This window comes from Pinus tabuliformis, chromosome X, assembly GCF_031772625.1.
Source record: "Pinus tabuliformis cultivar Carrire ecotype Pingquan chromosome X, CPIR1, whole genome shotgun sequence".
NCBI classification, from domain to species: Eukaryota; Viridiplantae; Streptophyta; class Pinopsida; order Pinales; family Pinaceae; genus Pinus; species Pinus tabuliformis.
The window spans coordinates 1,585,195,252-1,585,214,596 of record NC_142308.1 but is presented as its reverse complement, the minus strand read 5'-3'; positions in this window follow the sequence as shown (position 1 = coordinate 1,585,214,596).

The following is a 19,345-nucleotide window of genomic DNA, read 5'->3' as shown; positions in this document are numbered from 1 at the left end:
TTGGACACCAAGCTCACCTAGTCGACTACATTCCACCTCCAAACTGATGGTTAGAAATAGGTCATCAATAGGATGATTATGCATGTACTACACATGTACAACTCTAAGCATCCATGAACATGGTATGAGAGTCTTTCCTATGTGCAACACATCTATAAAAAATCTCTCCATAGCTCGAATATCCATAGACCCTTTGAAGTGGGCCTAGGATTTCAACCATTATGTCCCCTTGATGTTGCATTGCCTTGTGCAACTACATAGGAAGAATATTCCCATGTTCAATCTGAAGTTGATAAAGCCACCCGATTTATTGAGCGCATTCAATGCATCCTCCAACAAGTTCACAACACCTTGGAGAAATCCAATGCCAAATACAAACAACAACATTATCAACATTAGGTGCCCCATAAGTTTCAAGTGGATGACAAAGTTTGGTTACATCTGCAGAAAGAGTGCCTTGTTGGAGCCCATCATAAGCTTCGACCAATCTGATACAGGCCATACACCATAACCAAGGTTGTGGGAGACAAAAATTTCGAGCTCATTATCCCCCCATTCCTTGGTTTTCACCTTGTGTTCAATGTGGACTGCCTTTAACCATACTTTCCACCATTGTTGGACACATCATACATTGTTGAGTAGTTAACACCAACAAAGCTCAACCTAAACTGCATTGAACATGCCACAATTGATTGGATCATGGACACTCATATCAATAACACTTGAAAACATAGGATCCAACTGTATCGAGTTTTCAAAGCTGACCAACTATTGCACCAGGGCAAGTGCCTCACCAGGGGCCAAGTTTAGCAGAAATTTCCCCATCTCATGGAGGCACTCAACGCAATGGGCACCATTTCTTCCTAAGGAGGGAGGACTAATCCAAATGGATCTTGGTGGCCACCCACCTATTCCACATGGACCCCTAACGCTGCTTCTTTCATTTTCCTTAATTATAGCACATTTTTTTAACAGTTATTCGGGTCCTGAACTTCCAGAGCCGTTTTAAGGCCCTAAACAACATTTTTTTGGAAAACAGGAAAAATCATATTTTACAAAAGGGGTTTGTTGTCGAAAGTTGTATTCCTTAGATATATATTTCTAATGAGGTATCATATGTGTTAAACGAGTGTTGTATGTCAAAGTTACGACCCCAGGAAGTTGATGTACCAACTAACCCTAACGGGGCCCACAAACTTTTGGCGCTTCATCTCCTAGGGTTAGGTTTTTGGATGTTTTGGGTTTTCCCTTGTTGCTCAATAATAAAAAGGCTTATGACCTTCATTGTAATATAGTTCAGAGGCATGTAACCGTCAAATCTCTTCTCAGAGATAAGCTACCATTGTCCGAGCTAGTTTATTTCCATTCTAAATGTAAACAATTTTCAGTATTTTATTATCAACGAATTGAAGTTCAGTTTTTTGTTGTTGTAAGATTGGTCGGATTCTTTGATTTTCGTGTTTACATGTCCATTATTCATCCCGTTACAAGGGGAGGGTAGCACAATATTCAAACCTAAGACTTCCGGTTCGGTGAGACTTCATTTCCACAACCACTGCCACTTGAGCTACCCCAAGCGGATGAATTGAAGTTCAATTTTGATTATAGCTCTTTGTTTCTATTTAAATTTGTATTTCATCTTGTTCCTGCATAAATATGGATCATTTCACCTATAATGCATGTAGCATGCAATTGGAGGCCCTATAAGTTAAGAATTTGGACTTAAAGTGGAAAATTCATTAGCAAGACAACCTCCTCATTTTCATCAAAGAAGAACTCTAGTCTCTCAAAATATAAATCTCTCACCAAGATAACACGCTTTTTTAATGTATACTCAATTTTATCAATGTGGGTCTTCTCAAAATTATGCATAATGGGTACTCATTGGATGTGGAATTTAATTCCACATCCAACAAGTGTCTACACTTGAAATTTGAGTAGACCTATAAGGAGATAAGCCAAAAATACAATTAAAAAAAAAAATTGTTTTCTTATTTTCCCTCCAAAATTCATAACTTTTATTTTATTATTTTTCCTTAGGTGGCCACTTTTAGGCTGAAATTTCCTCTAATGTGAAAAGTTGACAAAGTGCTTGAGCTACCAATAAGAAGGTGCATAGGTATCCGAATACTACAACATATGATGAGAATATCACATTCACAAATGGCTCATGCATGCACATGAAAATAAGTTTTATTCATGGTACTTATGATTAGATGGTGCACTTGGTATTGGACAAGTATCTTACATTCTATTTAAGTCATGGTAATGCTACTTAGAAACATTGATTCTTGATATATTGGTATACTTGATATTTGGAAAAGCATCTCACAGCTTAGACATGATGGATTTCATAAGAATGCTAGCTCATTTCTTTTGTTATATGGTAGCTTGATTTGATTGGTAATGCTTGTGATAAGCATGATAACCTTGATGATAAAAGTGTAACAATAAGATTGATATTCAGGATCTTCTTGTTTACCGCAGTTAGGTTTTGATAAGTTTAGTAATTATGATATATGGTAAATTTGGGTTCCCTTTCTTGATGATTGGATGATATAATAAAGAATGGATGAAGTGATTATGATCCTTGAAGTATGATGATACACTTGTAAGTTTCCCTAATCATATGACTCTAACCTTTGATGAAAGTTTGATGTCATATTCATATGTGATGATGATTTAGTTGGTGCTAACATGTTATGACCATGATGAGAATATGTTTTAGAACCTAATATAGTTTGATTTCATGATCTAATAGTTTTGTTGATGCATGAAAAGAATTATGATAGACAAGTTGATGACTAAAATGGCTTCTCATTAAGAGGGAGAAACCCTCCATAAGGTCCCTACACCTATTATCATTTGCATTAAAGATTCTTTATTATTGAAGTAATATTTTTGGACATGAATAGTCAAATATATGATATTGTTAGTCTACAACAAGTTCTGGTCTGAGAAAGAGAAGGTTTTTCCTAGTCTAATCCCCAACAGCACAGAACAAGGCTTAAGAGTGTGGTTATAGGTCTCCCAACTGCATGAAAGAAGGCCTATGGGTGCGGTTGTGCCTGTAGGTCACAAAAGTTGAAGCTTTATGCATGAAATCGGGAGTGTACCATCAGTATGACATTCCTACAAATATGAAGTAGATAATAGAAATTCCTATGAGTAGGGAAGTTTGAACGTTTGACTTACTAGAGAGAATATCAACGTGTTGACTAAACTTGTGTTTGTAGGGAACCGAAATATGCATATCAGTATGCCATTTTAATTTCATCATTAAAGCTAGTATATGATTGTAACTGATAACAATTGCAAGGGTTTGACCATATTTGGCTAATTCGTTTAATATAGATGAGAAACATCGGAGTTTTGACATGATGCTTGATAGTTCATAGATATGTTTTGGCTTATGGATTGATTGAATTCACAATGATAGCAAATTAGGGTTTTGACTTGATAACTGGTGTTTTTCCTTGATGACAGTGCTATGTGGGCACAGTGACTATTTGGTATTCAATAATGATTATGTATTAGCATCATTGGCTTTGGAACATTTATTAAAGTATGAACAATTGTGATTCAGTATGCAGTAATCTCACAATGAATGGATGGAACTTATTTGACTTATCCTTGGTATATGCATTTGCATCTAGTGATAGAAATTATTCATATTATGATTATGTGGATGACTTGATGGAGTTTGATATTGATTTTTGTTGACATGACAATAGATGAAGTCATAAATTGGTATTTGGATGTGAGCTCTTCCTGGCCCCTAGTTCAAACAGTTGGTCACAATGATATTGGTAGAAAAAATTTATGACAATAGTTTTGATTTTGCATCTAAGGTTTGATAAGCTAACTTAGTTGATATGATTATTGATTTGTGTATGCCTGAGTATATTGGTTTGATCAGTATAATGATTGTAGATAGCATTATTTGGTTTGAAGAAAGCTTCCCAGGTCTGGTATGTCTACATTGATAATTACCTGGAGAAGGCAAGAAGACGTGCCAATCCAAACCTCTACTTAAAAATGGTCCAAGGTATGACTTTGATTTTGGTTTTATATACTGATGGTCTAATATGGATGGGTAATGGGCCTCCAATGATAAAAGTTAGAGAAATTTGGCCACTGAAGTTCAAAATGATGAATCATGGCATGATGAATTACTTTCTGAAGTTTGGAAAATAAAATTTACATCATGAAGCTATTGAAGAGTTTTTTGGAAAGTGGAAATGAAGATCCTTGGACACTCTAATTGAATTTCAAGAAGTTATGAAGATATATTGTTGAACTTGAATTGGAAAATGATAGTTGATTGAAGCATTGATGTTCTATGTGAACACTCGTATGTATATATATGTTTGTCATAGAATAACCTGAGTGAATTCATGATTGAGCTGCTTCATACACATTGAGTTTCCGTCGAGCACCCTTAGAGATATTGCATGGGATGATCAATTTTTTGGTATGAGATATTCTTCCTATGATATGTGATTGCATGGATGCACCAATGTTGTTTGGGATCATTATTAATGAGCACATATGGGTGATACCTTAGTATGAGATCTACCATGATAATTTGGATGAGAATTTCATAGCTTTAAGCACATCTGAGGTTGAGTACGATGTTATTTGCATGGATAACTATGAGGCAAGTTAAAGAATCTCTTTAGAGATTTTTTTTAGCAGGTTCTGGATATGACAGGGATACATTGCAATAATATTGAGTGGGATCTAATTGGAAGAGAATCCTGTATATAGTTGAGACTAATATGTCCTCATATGTTGAGACAATGATGTTGTATGAACAAAGCTTAGGCTTGTGGTTGCTTCCTCCATGAGAGGGGGGATGAAGAAAGTATCCTTTTTGTGATATATATTTGTTATAATATAATATTTGATTTGATGTCCTGCATGAACAAGAAATTGTTGCGATTGAGACATTATGATTGAACTCTTCGGTGAGTTGTTTAAGCAAGTACCAGATATGAGCAGGATGATATGTTTATGATCTACAAAGAGTAGGACTAATTGAGGACACTGAGCCAACTCTTCCCCCCTATATGAGCTCCCAGAGTGAGGAATTGAGATAAAGGGCTCCTGGGGTTGAGGGATCTTTGGACAATAGGGTTGTAGATGGTTCTCCCCTATCTATTACCCATAGGGTTGAGATGTTTCTCACCTACCATGGTTTATGCAGAGTATACCCCAGTTGGCATCATACCCACAATTTGGGCTTGTGGGGAATACCACTCCCTATCTAGCATACGGGTTAAAAGAGTGATTGGAAGTGTACAACTGAAGCTAATTATGATGCAATTGTTCTACCACATGACTCTTGAGGGTCATTGTTGGGAATATCAGCAGGAAGTAGGATGGTTGTGATCTTCACCTCATATAGCAAGTGTTATCTCACCCATTGATTGCATCATGGGATGGTTATGGTCCTTTCTTGGTAAGTGGTATCTTTCCTATTGCTTGACATGGTGTGGGAGTGTCCCGTAGGACATTCCCCATTATCATGGACATGAGGTGAGAGTTTCCAATAGGACCTTCCTCATTGTCATTGGATTTTGGGTTGAGATGTGCTCCCCGATGTGATTCTAGGTTAATCAAGGCTCCCTGATGATAAGATATCTAATATTTCCCAGGTGTTTGCATTGGGATCCCCGCTAGCATTGATTCCGAGTGGTAGCAATGGCTCCCTGATGGATAGAGGGTGGTAGCTTAAGCTCCCATTTAATGTCAAATTCTTCTTATTTTAGTTTCGTTAATGTTCAACATATGAGCAGGGATGATCAAGAGATTAGTAAAGATGAGCAGATATGAGTGATGACGACATTTGATGACAAGATATTTGAGATAGGATATGATTTAAAGATAAGATACTTGCGATAATTACATGATGCAATTGAAATTTATCCCTATCTGAGAGGGAGTGTTAATCTGGTAGCTCAGTGACAAATTCCAACCATGGGACAAGATTCCTCTTTTTGAGAGGACCACTTTTGATTATTGAAGTGCTCAATTTAGACAAGAGAAAGTGTATTTTTGAATTAAACCCCATATGTGCACATTTGATCAGGTCAGCCCTAAAGAAAATTGGACACTCTTGAAAGCTTATAAATATAAGTGACCTCAAACTCATTTTGATATCATCATGGAGCATTATTCTATTCTCTTCTTTGCTTTTGGCTTGCACAAGTCTGAAATTGCAGGGTTTGAAGCTCGCACATGGGATCTAGGGTTTTGATTTCCATCCATAGGCATGCTACAGGGAAATTTTGGTTCTAACCATAGGCACGCAAACCTATGCCTATGGTTAAAGGGTTTTAGTTGCACGCATGACACTCCCCCCATGTGTTTGAGACATAGGGTTTGTATTTTATAGTTGACCGAAGATTTCATCAGTGGACCGCAGAGGTCGGTAGTTGACCGCAGACAATGACAAGTGACTGCAAGCTTCTGAATCAGGGTTTTGATTATTAGCATTGTTGGGTTCATCTCATGGATGTTTTTTAGTTGATTTTTTTGGATAGGTTTATGGTTGAAGATATGAATCATTATACTCTCTTTTGTTGAATGATTCAATGACAATCTAATAAGAAGAAGAATTTAAAACGGTTTTCCCCGTAGTGGGTTTTTCCCTAGTCTCTGACCAATACTAGTGTCTCTATGTGTGAATGTTTTTCTTCTATTGTTCCTTTATGTTTTGATGCATTGATGATAATATTGTTCTTTCGATATAATTGCATATGTTGTTGAATATCGTGGTAAATTTGAATAATGTTATGATGTTGTGGGGTGAATTTAATATGTAAATTATGAAATGCGATTATCAAAGCAAAGAACAATATAGCCCTAAATAAAAAAAATCCCTTGCAACTTTTATGAGGTTGATCAATGACATCTTGTGGTCCTTTACCAACTCGTTCGCGATTGTATATCTAGATGACATCATCATCTTTAGTAAGAGTTGGGAAGAGCACTTGCAGCACATTCGATAGGTCCTTCAAACCTTGCAACAACACAAATTATGTATCAACTTGGAGAAATGCACCTTTGGCATGAGATGGGTCCAATATCTAGGTTAGATCATTGATGAGAAATATGTGCTTGTGAATGCAGCTAATATCCAAGTCATTCAGGATTGGACAACCTTGACCACTCTAACAGAGCTTCACAGTTTTTTGGGCCTTGCCAATTTTTATCAGAGGTTTGTGTCAGGACTCTCTCATATCATTTTGCCTTTGAATCAAGTTACCAAGGTCATATAAAAAGAATTTATTTTTTCTGGTCTGAGTCCCAACAGAAGGCGTTTCTTGAGTTGAAGCACTGCCTCTACTTTGCATGAGTACTCACATTACCAGACTTGCAACAACCATTTGAAATTGATACAAACGCCTTTGGCTATGATATTGGTGCATTTCTCACCTATCAAGGGAATTTGATGGCCTATCACAATGAGACACTTTCCAACACAATTCAAAAATACCCCACCTATGAGAAGTAGATGTATTCCATCAGGCAGGATTACCGAAAATGGAAACATTACCTTGTAGGGAAGGAGACGGTCATCCACACAGATCACCAACCCTTGTAGTTTATACAAAACCAAGGGAACTCACATAATGATCACCATCAAAATTGGTCCACACAGCAGCAACAATTCCATTTGAATATCAAATACAAGAAGGGAAACAACAATCATATTGTAGATTGCATCAATCGGCCATTGGTTGCAGCACTGACCACTGTTCTCAACTATTGTGGCCACGAGACCTTTAGATGGCTGAAATTATATAAAAATTATCCATAATTCACCACCACATACCAGATGCTAGTGGATGGAAAACGAGTTCCAGACTTCCACATTTAGGATGCATTATTATGCTACCTAGGTCACCTTTGTGTTCCTTTAAGTGAGTGTGCCAAGCTGGTTTGGGAGGCGAACCACAGTCAAATTGGAAGACACTTTGGTGTGGACAAAAACATGATCATACTACATAAGTGTGTTGATTAGCCAAATCTCTAACAAGAAGTTGGAAAATACATCAGATCCTACACTTCCTGTGTCGTCACCAAGCCAACTATTAAGAAGCAAGGCTTGTATACTCCTCTGCCTACTCCTTGTTAGCTCTGGGAATCCATCTCCATGGACTTTATGTCTGGACTTCCTTCTACTAAGCATGGAAATGACTGTGTATTTGTGGTTGTTGACAAATTTTGTAAGATGGAAAGACTGGTTTCTTGCAAGAAGAGTATCACAGCAAAGGCCACTTCCACACTCTTCTTTGAACGAGTGTCGGTACATTTTTGGGTCCTTGCAGACCATTATACCATATCGAGATAGCAGGATCCTAAGCGCGTTTTGGTTGAGACTTTGGTCATTGTTGGACACCAAGCTCACCAGTTCGACTACATTCCACCCCCAAACTGATGGCCAGACTAAGGTCATCAACGGGATGATTGTGCACATACTACGCATGTACAACTCTAAGAATCCATGGACATGGGATGATAGTCTTCCCTATGTGCAACACAACTATAACATAACTCTCCATAGCTCGGTTGGCCACAGCCCCTTTGAATTGGGTCTAGGATTTCAACCATTATGTCCCCTTAATGTTGCACTGCCTTGTGCAACTACATAGGAACAATCTACCCATGTTCAATCTGAATTTGATAAAGCCACCAAGTTTATTGAACACATTTATCACATCTGCCAACATGTTCATGACATCTTAAATCCAATGCTAAATACAAACAACAACATGATCAACATCTGATGCCCCATAAGTTTCAGGTGGGTGACAAAGTTTGGTTACATATGCAAAAAGAGCGCCTTGTTGGATCCCATCATAAGCTTTGACCACTCTAATACAGACCTTACACCATCACTAAGGATGTGGGAGAAAACTCTTTTGAGCTCATTATCCCCTCATTCCTTGTCTTGCACCCTGTGTTTAATGTGGAATGCCTTCGGCCATACGTTCCACCATTGTTGAGCATTTGACACCAATAAAGCTCAACCAAAACTGCATTGAACAAGCCACAACTGATCAAATCATGGGCAGACATACCAAGAACACACACAAACATAGGATACAACTATATTGAGTTGTCAAAGCTGGCTAACTCTTACACCAGGACAAGTGGCTCACTAGGGACCAAGTTCAGTAGAAATTTCCCCATCTCATGGAGGCACTCAACACAATGGGGACCATTTCTCCCTAAGGAAGGAGGATTGATCCAGGTGGATATTGGTGGCCACCCACCTATTCCAATTGTACCACCAACGCTATTTCTTTCAGTTTCCTTAATTCCAGCACAATTTACTATTCTTGTCTGTTTTTCGGGTCTTGAACTTCTAGAGCCGTTTTGAGGCCCTAAACAATGTTTTTTTTTGGAAAATAGGAAATCCAAAAGCATATTGTAGGTGTTCACAGTAGAAAATTGTAGTCCTCATATAGGTATTTCTAACAAGGTATCGTGCGTGTCAAACATAGACCATATGCCAAAGTTACAACCTCAGGAAGTTGGTGTACCAACTAAACCCGATGGGGCCCACAAACTTTTGGCGCTTCATCTCCCAGGGTTAGGTTTTTGGATTTTTAGGGTTTTCCCTTGTTTCTCAATAATAAAAAGGTCTGTGAGCCTCATTGTAACACATTTCAGAGGCATGTAGCCGCCACATCTCTTCTCAAAGATAAGCTATCATCACCCGAGCTAGTTTATTTCCATTTTGCATGTAAACAATTTTCAGTATTTTGTTATTAATGATTTGAAGTTAAATTTTCACTGTAGCTCTGTGTTTTTGTTTAAATACGTATTTCATATCGTCCCTGCATAAATTTGGATCGTTCCACCTGTAATGCATGTACCAAGCAATTGGAGGCCTTGTAAGTGGAGAATTTGGACTTAAAGTCGAAAATTCATTAACAAGATAACCTCCTCATTTTCATCACAAAAGAACTCTAGTCTCTCAAAATAAAACCTCTTGCCAAGATGACGAACTTGATGCCATTCAAAGACAACCCCACGATCTCAAAATAATTGGAAATGTTGAAGGAATCTGGATTCTACTAGCTTTGTTCCAAGCCTTGCCTCTATCAACCTACAACTCAAGTTGAACAAGTCTGCAAAGGAAGTTGTCTTATTTCTTCTCTAATGGGAATCTTCTGCAAATTCTCTTTTATTGTCATTTTTTCAGATATATGTATGTAGGTTTGATACTATAGTCTTTCTTATTACTAGTTTTTTTGTTTTAATAGCCAGCTCCTCAATGAAGGTTCCTCTGAAACTAATGAATTGTAATGAATTCCTCGAGTATTGCGCAGATTTAATATAATCCTTACTCATTTGTGTTAAGAAAAATAAATTAAAAAATATTAATAACAACGAAAAATATATATTGACAATAAATATTAATATAAAAAAACTTTCAATATCACCCATAAATAAAATGCATAAATGTCCACCTCAATTTTATATCAACTTTATATAAATGGATGAAGTAATTGAAGGAAAAAAATTTATATTTGGACTTTCCAATTTGAGTAATATACATAATTCCTTTAATTTTTAATATAAACTTAACATTAAGCATTTAAAAAAATATTAATAATAATAAAAACTATATATAAAAGTATCTTATTTCATGGATATATACTTTCTACTCCTAAATTAAAAATATTAATAACTAAAAACAAAAACATTTTAATATATATATATAAACATCTTTTAATATCACCTCAACAATTTCACATAATGCTCAAGAAGATTTATGTTCAAAATATTTAATGTAGTATGAGAGAGTATACTATATAATATATATATATATATATAAACAACATCTTTTAATATCATTTCAATAATTTCACACAATACTCCAAAAGCTTTTATGTTTAAAATATTTAGATGTCCACCTTAACTTTACATCCACTTTATAGTAAAGGATAAAGAAATTAAAAGTAACAAAATTATTGTATATGCACTTTTAAGTTTAAGGAATATCTCTAATATATGTGATTATGTTAAATCTTAATATAGACTTGACATGTACACCTCCACACATATATAAAGAAGAGATACTATTTTATGAATTATGCTTTTTAAGATATTAATTAAAAAAATTCATTTTAATGTAATTTGGAGTATATGAATAATTTAAAAAAAAAAACAATTTGATATATAAAAATAGAGAAAGAGTAAAATAAAATATTTCAATGTGCATATTAAATAAAATATTTCATTTTTTTTTTTTACAAAAACGGTTATGGGATTTCATTAATTGATTGGCAAAGAGCCACAAATTCAATTATAAAAAGAGAGACAGATTTATGCGTGTCTCTCCAGCAAGAGGAACATAGCGCCTATGCTTATCAGGCTCCTTTTTTTACATTTTATATGGTGGACTTTTGCTGCTGAGATCCCGAGCTTAAAAATACAAACAAACTGTTTCAATAATATGCAGTAAAACATGGCTCTTTAGGGGATTGGGTCCCAAAAGATTTCATTATCTCTAAGAATAGTTCCGGCAACTAACTGGACTGCCTTGTTTGCCTCAATGTCTGCTTCTTTGTTATTTGTTCTCAAAACATGAAAGTATTTCAGTTTCAGGGACTTTGCCATTCCTTTAATCCTTGTAATTATCCTTGCGAGCTGCAGGTCCACTGGATTAGAATTGGTCGCCACTGCTTTGATGATAACTTGGGAATCCCCAAAGACATTTGCCTCCTTGAGGCCCAGCTCTTTGAGAAGCTTGATTCCTTGAAAAAGGGCCATCGCTTCAGCTTGTATGCTTGAGGAATGGCCTAATCCCCAAGCAAATCTATGTGAAGATGTTTCATCTGGATTTATGATGAGCCCTCCAGCTCCAGCAATACCTGGATTTCCTTTGGCTACCCCATCAAAGAAGAGAGAGGGAAGTTTTTGTTTGGACAACCAATATTGAAAATCTTCTTCGGTTTTCCTGATTTGCCAGTCTTTGAGAGATGTAGATGTGCTTTTCGATTTTTGAAATTTGAAATTAAGGGCAGCTCCCAAATCAATGTCCTGCTGGCTTAGATTAGAATCATCTCCTTTGTCTCCCAGCCACTCACCTAGCTGGCATTTCACTGAATTGGAAACTAATCTGAAGTCATGTTCCTTATTTCGGAATATCCTTATATTCCTTTCCAGCCAGACTTGCCAGCTGATGAATTTAGGCAGAGCACTCCAAGCTGCCCTGACTGTTTTATTTTTTGGATTTGGGCCTAGATATCTAGCCATCCAGCCCGCAAACAGGTCCAGAATAGAGGGGGGGAAGATGAACTTATAATTCCATGAATCAAGAAGCTCCTGCCAGATGAAAACTACGAATTTGCACTCTATCATGAGGTGGAGGGTGGATTCCGAGTTTTCCTTGCAAAGCGAGCATCTTGAAGGTCCAGAGATGCCCCTTTTCTGAAGCCTGTCTTCAGTTAGAATTTTTTGGTGGCAAAGAAGCCAGCAGAAGTGATCAACTTTTGGAATTGAAGGGAGTTTCCAAATGCCTACCCAGGGAGCTGGATTGGGAGGCACGTGAGGCCGCTCCAGGCACTTAGCGTAGCCCTGAGCCACCGTGTAACCTGCCAGATTCGAGCCCCAACCTCTCACGTCCTGTCTGCGTGCATGTATAGGAGCTAGCCCGTGCATCATCATGGTGAACAAATCCAGTTCTGTTTGTAAGGCAGGTGGAACTGGGAGCTGTTTCCAACCCGTCTAAATGTCACCATTCTAGTTCGAGAGGTCCCATAGTGTGCTGATGCTAGCCTCTATCATCCATCGTTTTAGCTCTATCATGGATCCTGAGTCTGCCAGCGGGGGTCTATTTAGTATTCTGTCATTCCACAGGTTAATGTGTTTCCCATTTCCTGGAATCCAAAAGGAATGGTTTCTTATCAGTGATCCAATTTTGCTGCTGATCATGCTGAATGGGGTTCTGAATTGATTTTTGGGCTGGTCCAGGCATCTAAGTCTCGATCCTCTGAAGTATTTCCTCCACAGTGAAAATTGGACCCAACCTGGATTTGGAGCAATGATTTTCCAAATCAATTTGGCTCCCATGGCTAAGTTTTGAACACTGAGGTCTTTGAAGTTCAGTCCTCCCTCCTGAATCAGTCTGGTGACAATTTCCCAATTGACTAGGGGAATCCTCTTCTCGTTTTGTTTACCTCCTTTCCAAAAAAAAATTCTTATTATCTCCTCCATTTTTTTAATGATTCCCACAAGCACCAAGAGAATAGAGAATTTGAATAGCGGAAGGCTGCTAAGCACTGATTTTCCGACAATGTTGAGCCAGGAGGATCCCGAGGCCTACATTTTTGCTTTGAATCTGTCTATCTGGGGATACCAGTCTTTGCTCAAGGCCCTCTTGTGAAATATGGGCAACCCAAGATATTTAAATGAGGACCAAGATGTAGAGGCTGCAAAGCCTAGACATCTGGCAATGGAGCTTGCAGTTGAAGCAGGAATATTCCAACAGTAGATATGGCATTTGCCATTGTTTAATACGCTGCCCGAAGCCTTACAGTAGTCTTCCAGCACTTCTTTAAATTTTATTGCTGAATGAGGAGTTGCAGCCCCCAGCAGCAAGGTATCATCAGCGAAGAGGGCGTGGTTGATGCTCTTTACCCCTCTTGCAATGCACAGGCCAGCAATGTCTTGATCTTGTTGTTTTTTCTCTAAATAGAAGCTGAGGACAGAAGCCTGTATCACGAATAGGAGGGGTGAGAGGGGACACCCCTGCCTTAGCCCTCTAGATGCTTTGAAGAACTCAGCAGCCCTACCGTTCACCAGGGGGGCAATCTAAGGTTCCGAAATACAGGCTCTAATCCACTTGATGAAACTTTGACCGAACCCCAGTTTGTGCAACACATCAAACAAAAAACTGTGCCTAACACGATCAAAAGCATTTGCAAGATCTAGTTTAATAACCATACCTTTTTCCTTTCGGTGAAGGCTGGAATGAATCACCTCTTGGACCAGAACGAAGTTGTCCACAAGCTGCTTGCCATGAATAAAACCACCTGGGTTCTCCGAGATGATTTTGGGGAGGATTTTCTTCAACGTGTTAGCTATCACTTTGGTTATCACTTTGTACCCAATATTGCATAAGGAGATTGGGTGAAATCTGCTGAAAGAGTTTTCACCTTTTTCTTTAGGGATGAGGGCGAGAAAAGCTGAATTTGTGCAACCTCCAATTTTCTGACATTCTTGGGACTTCTGGATCATTTTGTAGAACTCCTTCTCAACAATCTGCCAACAGGTCTGGAGAAATCTAGGAGTAAAACTATCCGGTCCCGGGGCTTTATCGGGGTCCATTGCGAAGAGGGCCTCCCTGACTTCATTTTGGGAGATTTTGCCTTCAAGTGCCTGGTTCATTCTGGGAGTGATAAGGCTAGGGACAGTGTCCAGCAGAAAATCGTTTTGACCAGCCTCTATGTCTTCCCTATACAACTTCTCAAAATGCTCTAAGGCTGCTTTTTTGATGTTGGAAAAATCCTTCAGGGTGCAGCTATCTTCTTTTATTTCAAAGATGGAATTTCCGCCTTTCCTAGCTTGAGCTTGCTTATGGAAAAAGGAGGAGTTTCTGTCGCCAGATTTGAGCCAAAGACTCCTAGACATGAGCCTCCAGTATTCTTCTTCTACCAGACAGGCCTTGTGGAAATTTTGTTGCAGCTAGGCATCCTTTTCCAATTTAGCTTTCGTAATTTCAGCTGCTTCTAGATGGAGATGCTAATTTTCTGGAGCGCTTTGGATTTTTCTTCTTTCAGCAGCAAGGTTTGGAAAGGTCTTAGCCCAATTTTTCAGCATGGCTGTTACCCTTCTGAGTTTTTCCTCCCAAACAAAAAAAGCGGAGCCCTTGACTAGATCTTTCCAGCAATCTCTGACCTTTTCCATGATGTCTGCCTCTCTGGTCTAGAGTAAGCTGAATCTAAAAGGAATAGGCCCCAGATCCTTGGGGGTCAGTAGCTCTAGGCTAATGGGCTTGTGATCTGAAACACTGTTGTGGAGAATGCGCATTCTAGCCTCTAGTCCAAGAAGTAGGAAGGAACTTTGAACCAAAAATCTATCAAGTCTTGCCGCTATGTAACCCGGACCAACTCTCTTATTTGACCAAGTGAACTTACCAGTAATCGGCTTAATGTCTATCAGATCCCAATCCTGCATGAGGTCTTCCGCTAATTCTCTTGCCGGATCCCTGACGATACTGCCTCCTCTTTTTTCTGACGAGAGGAGGGTGAGGTTGAGATCTCCAGCTATGATTATATTTTCCAGATTCTCTAGATCTGCCAGGCTTTTGATGGAGTCCCAACATATTTTTTCTCACCTGCATTGTTAGGAGCATATACATTGAACAGGCAAATAATTTCCTTAGATTCTAAATGTTGCATTTTTTAAAAAATCCAATGAGTATTCAGGGACTCAGAGATTAATAAGAACTTATTAGGATTCCAGAGCATCCCAAGTCCTCCCGAAGCTCCACGGGCAGAGGTTGCATGCGCTCCGTCTTTTTTCCAAAAAATTTTGCTTGCTTGGAGGAAAGCTGAGTCCTCCAATTTAGTCTCCTGGATGAGAAGAATGTCTGGGGCTTCCAGTCTTATTAAACTATTCATTGCTTCTTCCTTGGCTTTGGTGCCCATTCCCCTACAATTCCAGGAGACTATCTTCATCATTTATTTTTGTCGTGATGGGCTCCCTTGGAGCCCTGGGATTGAATCCTCGTCATCTTCGGGGTTTTTGCTAGGAGTTTCTCTAACGTTGGCTGGCTGCCCTGGAGCTTGTCCTTATAAGTTTCTTGTTCTCTTTTTTCCTTTGCAGACTTGCGTCCTCTTGTAGATCTTCTAGGAGAAGACTGTGATTCACCTATTTCCCCTTCTTCCTCCGATTCCTCGGACTCTTGGGTTTCCTCCTCCTCTTCTGATATCCTCCCCTTGGATCTCTCTGGTACACTTTTGGTGGAGGGGGAGGCTTTAGATGGAGAGGCCTCCTTTGGGATTTCTGTCTCCTGGGTGGTCATGATTTCAGATCCAAGGATCTCGAATTTATTTCCTTGGCTTTCCATGGATGGTTTCTGAGTAGGACCCGCTTGAGGAGCTTTAGCATTTACATTTGCATTCTTCTTGTGAGAAGTTTTGGAGTGCTTTGCCTGGTTCCATCCATCTTCCTTCCCTTTTTCTTCCACCCCTTTGGATGGGCAGTCTCTGGCAAAGTGTCCGTAGACGTGGCACTTCCGGCATTTGAACGACAGCTGCTCATAATCCAGTTTCTGTACATGAGTCCAGGGACCTACAACTATTTTGATGGCTTCTGGTAGTCTGACCTCCAGATCTACCTCCACACAGATTCTGGCACAGTCATACTGATCTTTGCTATTGGCCTTGTCTATAAATTTTCCAAGGGTATTTCCTATGTGCTTCAGAGAATCCCAGTTCCAGCAGTGAACTGGAAGGTTGGGGAGTCTCACCCACACCGGGACCGCTGTAGGCACATCCACCACCGGATCGAAGTCTGGCATCCATTTATTTAAATACAGACCTTGAGGGCCCATGAAGTAAGGGCCATTCCTGAAAATGAGATCTTTGTCCTCTTTTGCAGAGAATTCAAACAAAAAATATCCTCTTCCGAGGAAGTAAGAGGTTACCTTGTTTTTTATCAAAGGTGTCTAGTTCCTGGCGACCCAGTTCTCAGTTAATTTCGAGGAAGGCCAAAGTCCTGTAAACTGACCGACCAGAGTACGATCTGCCAGAGACAAGGCTACTTGGATCGGTCCTTCTAGCGGAAGAGTGATCTCAGGGATATCTCCTAGTTTTTTCACAAACTTTGCAGCTTCCATGATCCGGATTTAAACAGGAACGCAATAGATTACAGAGATAACCATAAATACAGAGGTGCAATAACCATAAACACATATATGCAGCGGAAATAATGATTCATTTCATTAATGGAAAATACTGAATACAACCAGAAATGGAAAGAAACCAGCTAGGGCGATGGTAGCTATCTCTGAGAAGAGATGTGCGGCTACATGCCTCTGAACTGTTCCGAACTGTATTACAATGAGGCTCGAAGGCCTATTTATTGTTGAGAAACAATGGAAAACCCTTCACATCCCGAAACCTAACCCTAGAAGATGAAATGCCAAATTGTGGGCCCCGTTTGGGTAAATTGGTACATCAATTTCCCGGGGTCGTAACTTTGGCATACGATCTCCGTTTGACGCGTACAATAGCTCGTTAGAAAGATCTATCCGAGCACTACCACTTTGGGAAGGGCAACATGGGTCTATAGACCCATGTTGCCCCCAGATTCCCAAAAAAACGTCGTTTAGGGCCTCAAAACGGCTCCGGAAGTTCAGGACCCGAAAAACTGCTAAAAATAGTAAGTTGTGCTACAATTTAGGAAACTGAAAAAGCTGAAAGAGACAGTTGTGGGGGTCCAAATGGGATAGGTGGGTGGCCACCAACATCCACCTGGATCATTCCTCCCCCCTTAGGAAGCAATGGTCCCCATTGCGTTGAGTTCCTCCATCTGCTGAACTGGTCCTGCAATCTCTGATGTGTCCAGTGATGGTGGGAAGCATGGTCGACGACGGTCCACATTGAACACTCGGTGCAAGCCAAGGAATGGAGGAATGCTGTGCTTCGAAGCATTGTTGCCCGTAGCCTTGGTATTGGTGTACGGATCATGTCGGAGTTGCCTGAGTTTCTGATGGGTTCTGGTAAGGCGTTCTCTCTGCAGATGTAACCAAACTTTGTCGCCCACATGAAACTTGTGTGGTACCCCTGTGGATGAGGAGAAGTTGTTCCTGTGTTCTGTCATGACCGTATCCCTTTGCTGCTGCTGCTGCGTGGAGGAACCCTTTGCAGGGGTCATGGATGTAGCAACGATCTTCCCCTTACTTTGGGAGTGAACTAGACAGATGAATTTCCTGGTCTGTGATATGAGCTTGCTGCCTTTCTTGGTAGTGATCAAGGATGTGGCAGTAGGTGGGGCTACCTCTGGTATCCTGTATAATGAATTATTCAAAGAAATAATGACAGCACGAGGCCTTGACTCATACACAGCATGTCGCCTCCACAAATATGGCTGGCCTAATAGTACATCACAAACATCCAGAGGTGTAACATCACACCATACCTCGTCTGTGAAGGGCTTGATGCTGTAGGGAAGGCGGCACTGCTGGCGAACTTTCAGATCTCGCCCTTCATGAAGCCACCCGATACTGTACGGCTGCGGGTGCGGTGTAGTCGGTAGGCCCAACCGCTTCACGACCTCTGCTGAAATGAGGTTCTTTTGGCTGCCACTGTCGACAATGAATTGTAGCGGCGAACCCTTCACCCACATCTGTGAGTGGAAAAGACGCTCCCCCTCTTCTGGATCTGTGGGCTCATCTTTCTGGATCTTGGCGGTGGCAACAGTGGCGCTGGGATCCGCATCAATGATCTGCTTCCCTTTACCATTCCCCTTGTCGGGTTCTGGCTCAGGGTCGGAACATGCATCTGATTCGGAAGCCTTCAACTCGGCCACCAGCGACTGCTTGGTCCGACACTCACTTGTGTTATGAGTGGGACTTTTGTGGAACTCACACCACTTTCCTGTGTCCTTCTTCGGCTTTGTGGTGTTGTTCTTTTCTTGTGGCTTCGACGGGTTATCTTGGGTCACCCCGCCTTGGCTTTGTCCTTTGGGCTTCGGATTTGCAGATCCAAAGTCTCGCTTCTTCTGTTTGAACTTTTGCTCGATTTTGACAGCATATCGGTACGCCGTGCCGAGCGAGGAGATGTTCAAGAACACCATCTCTTCCTGGATGTATCTGTGCAGGCAGCCGCGGTATTTGAGTACCAGATGCAGCTCAGAATCTTTGATACCCAACTGTGTGCGAAGGGTATGAAAAATGTTTGTGAACTCCGGCACATCTTGGTCTCGTCCCTGCCGCAATGTGGTCCATTTGATGTATTTGTCCTCATAGCTTCCGACAGGGTAGTACTGCTCCTTGATGGCATCCCGAAAGTCATTCCAAGTGGGTGCGGCTGAAAATAGTGAGCCTGTACTTTCATCCTTCTGCTCGCAGTAGGTTTCCCACCAGTCCTTGACGTGGGGGGCTGCTTTGAGAAGAGCGAAAACAATCTTTTCCCGACTTGAAAATTCATGAACAGAAAAATACCCATCTAGCAGATTTAACCATTTATCTACGGCATCTGCGTCTATTTGACCCTCGAAGATGGGGATTTCAAAATTAACTTGTACCTTAAACGGCGTGGCGTTTCCAGAGTCGCTTTTGGAAGTCGATGCGTCGCCTCTGGGTAGCCGC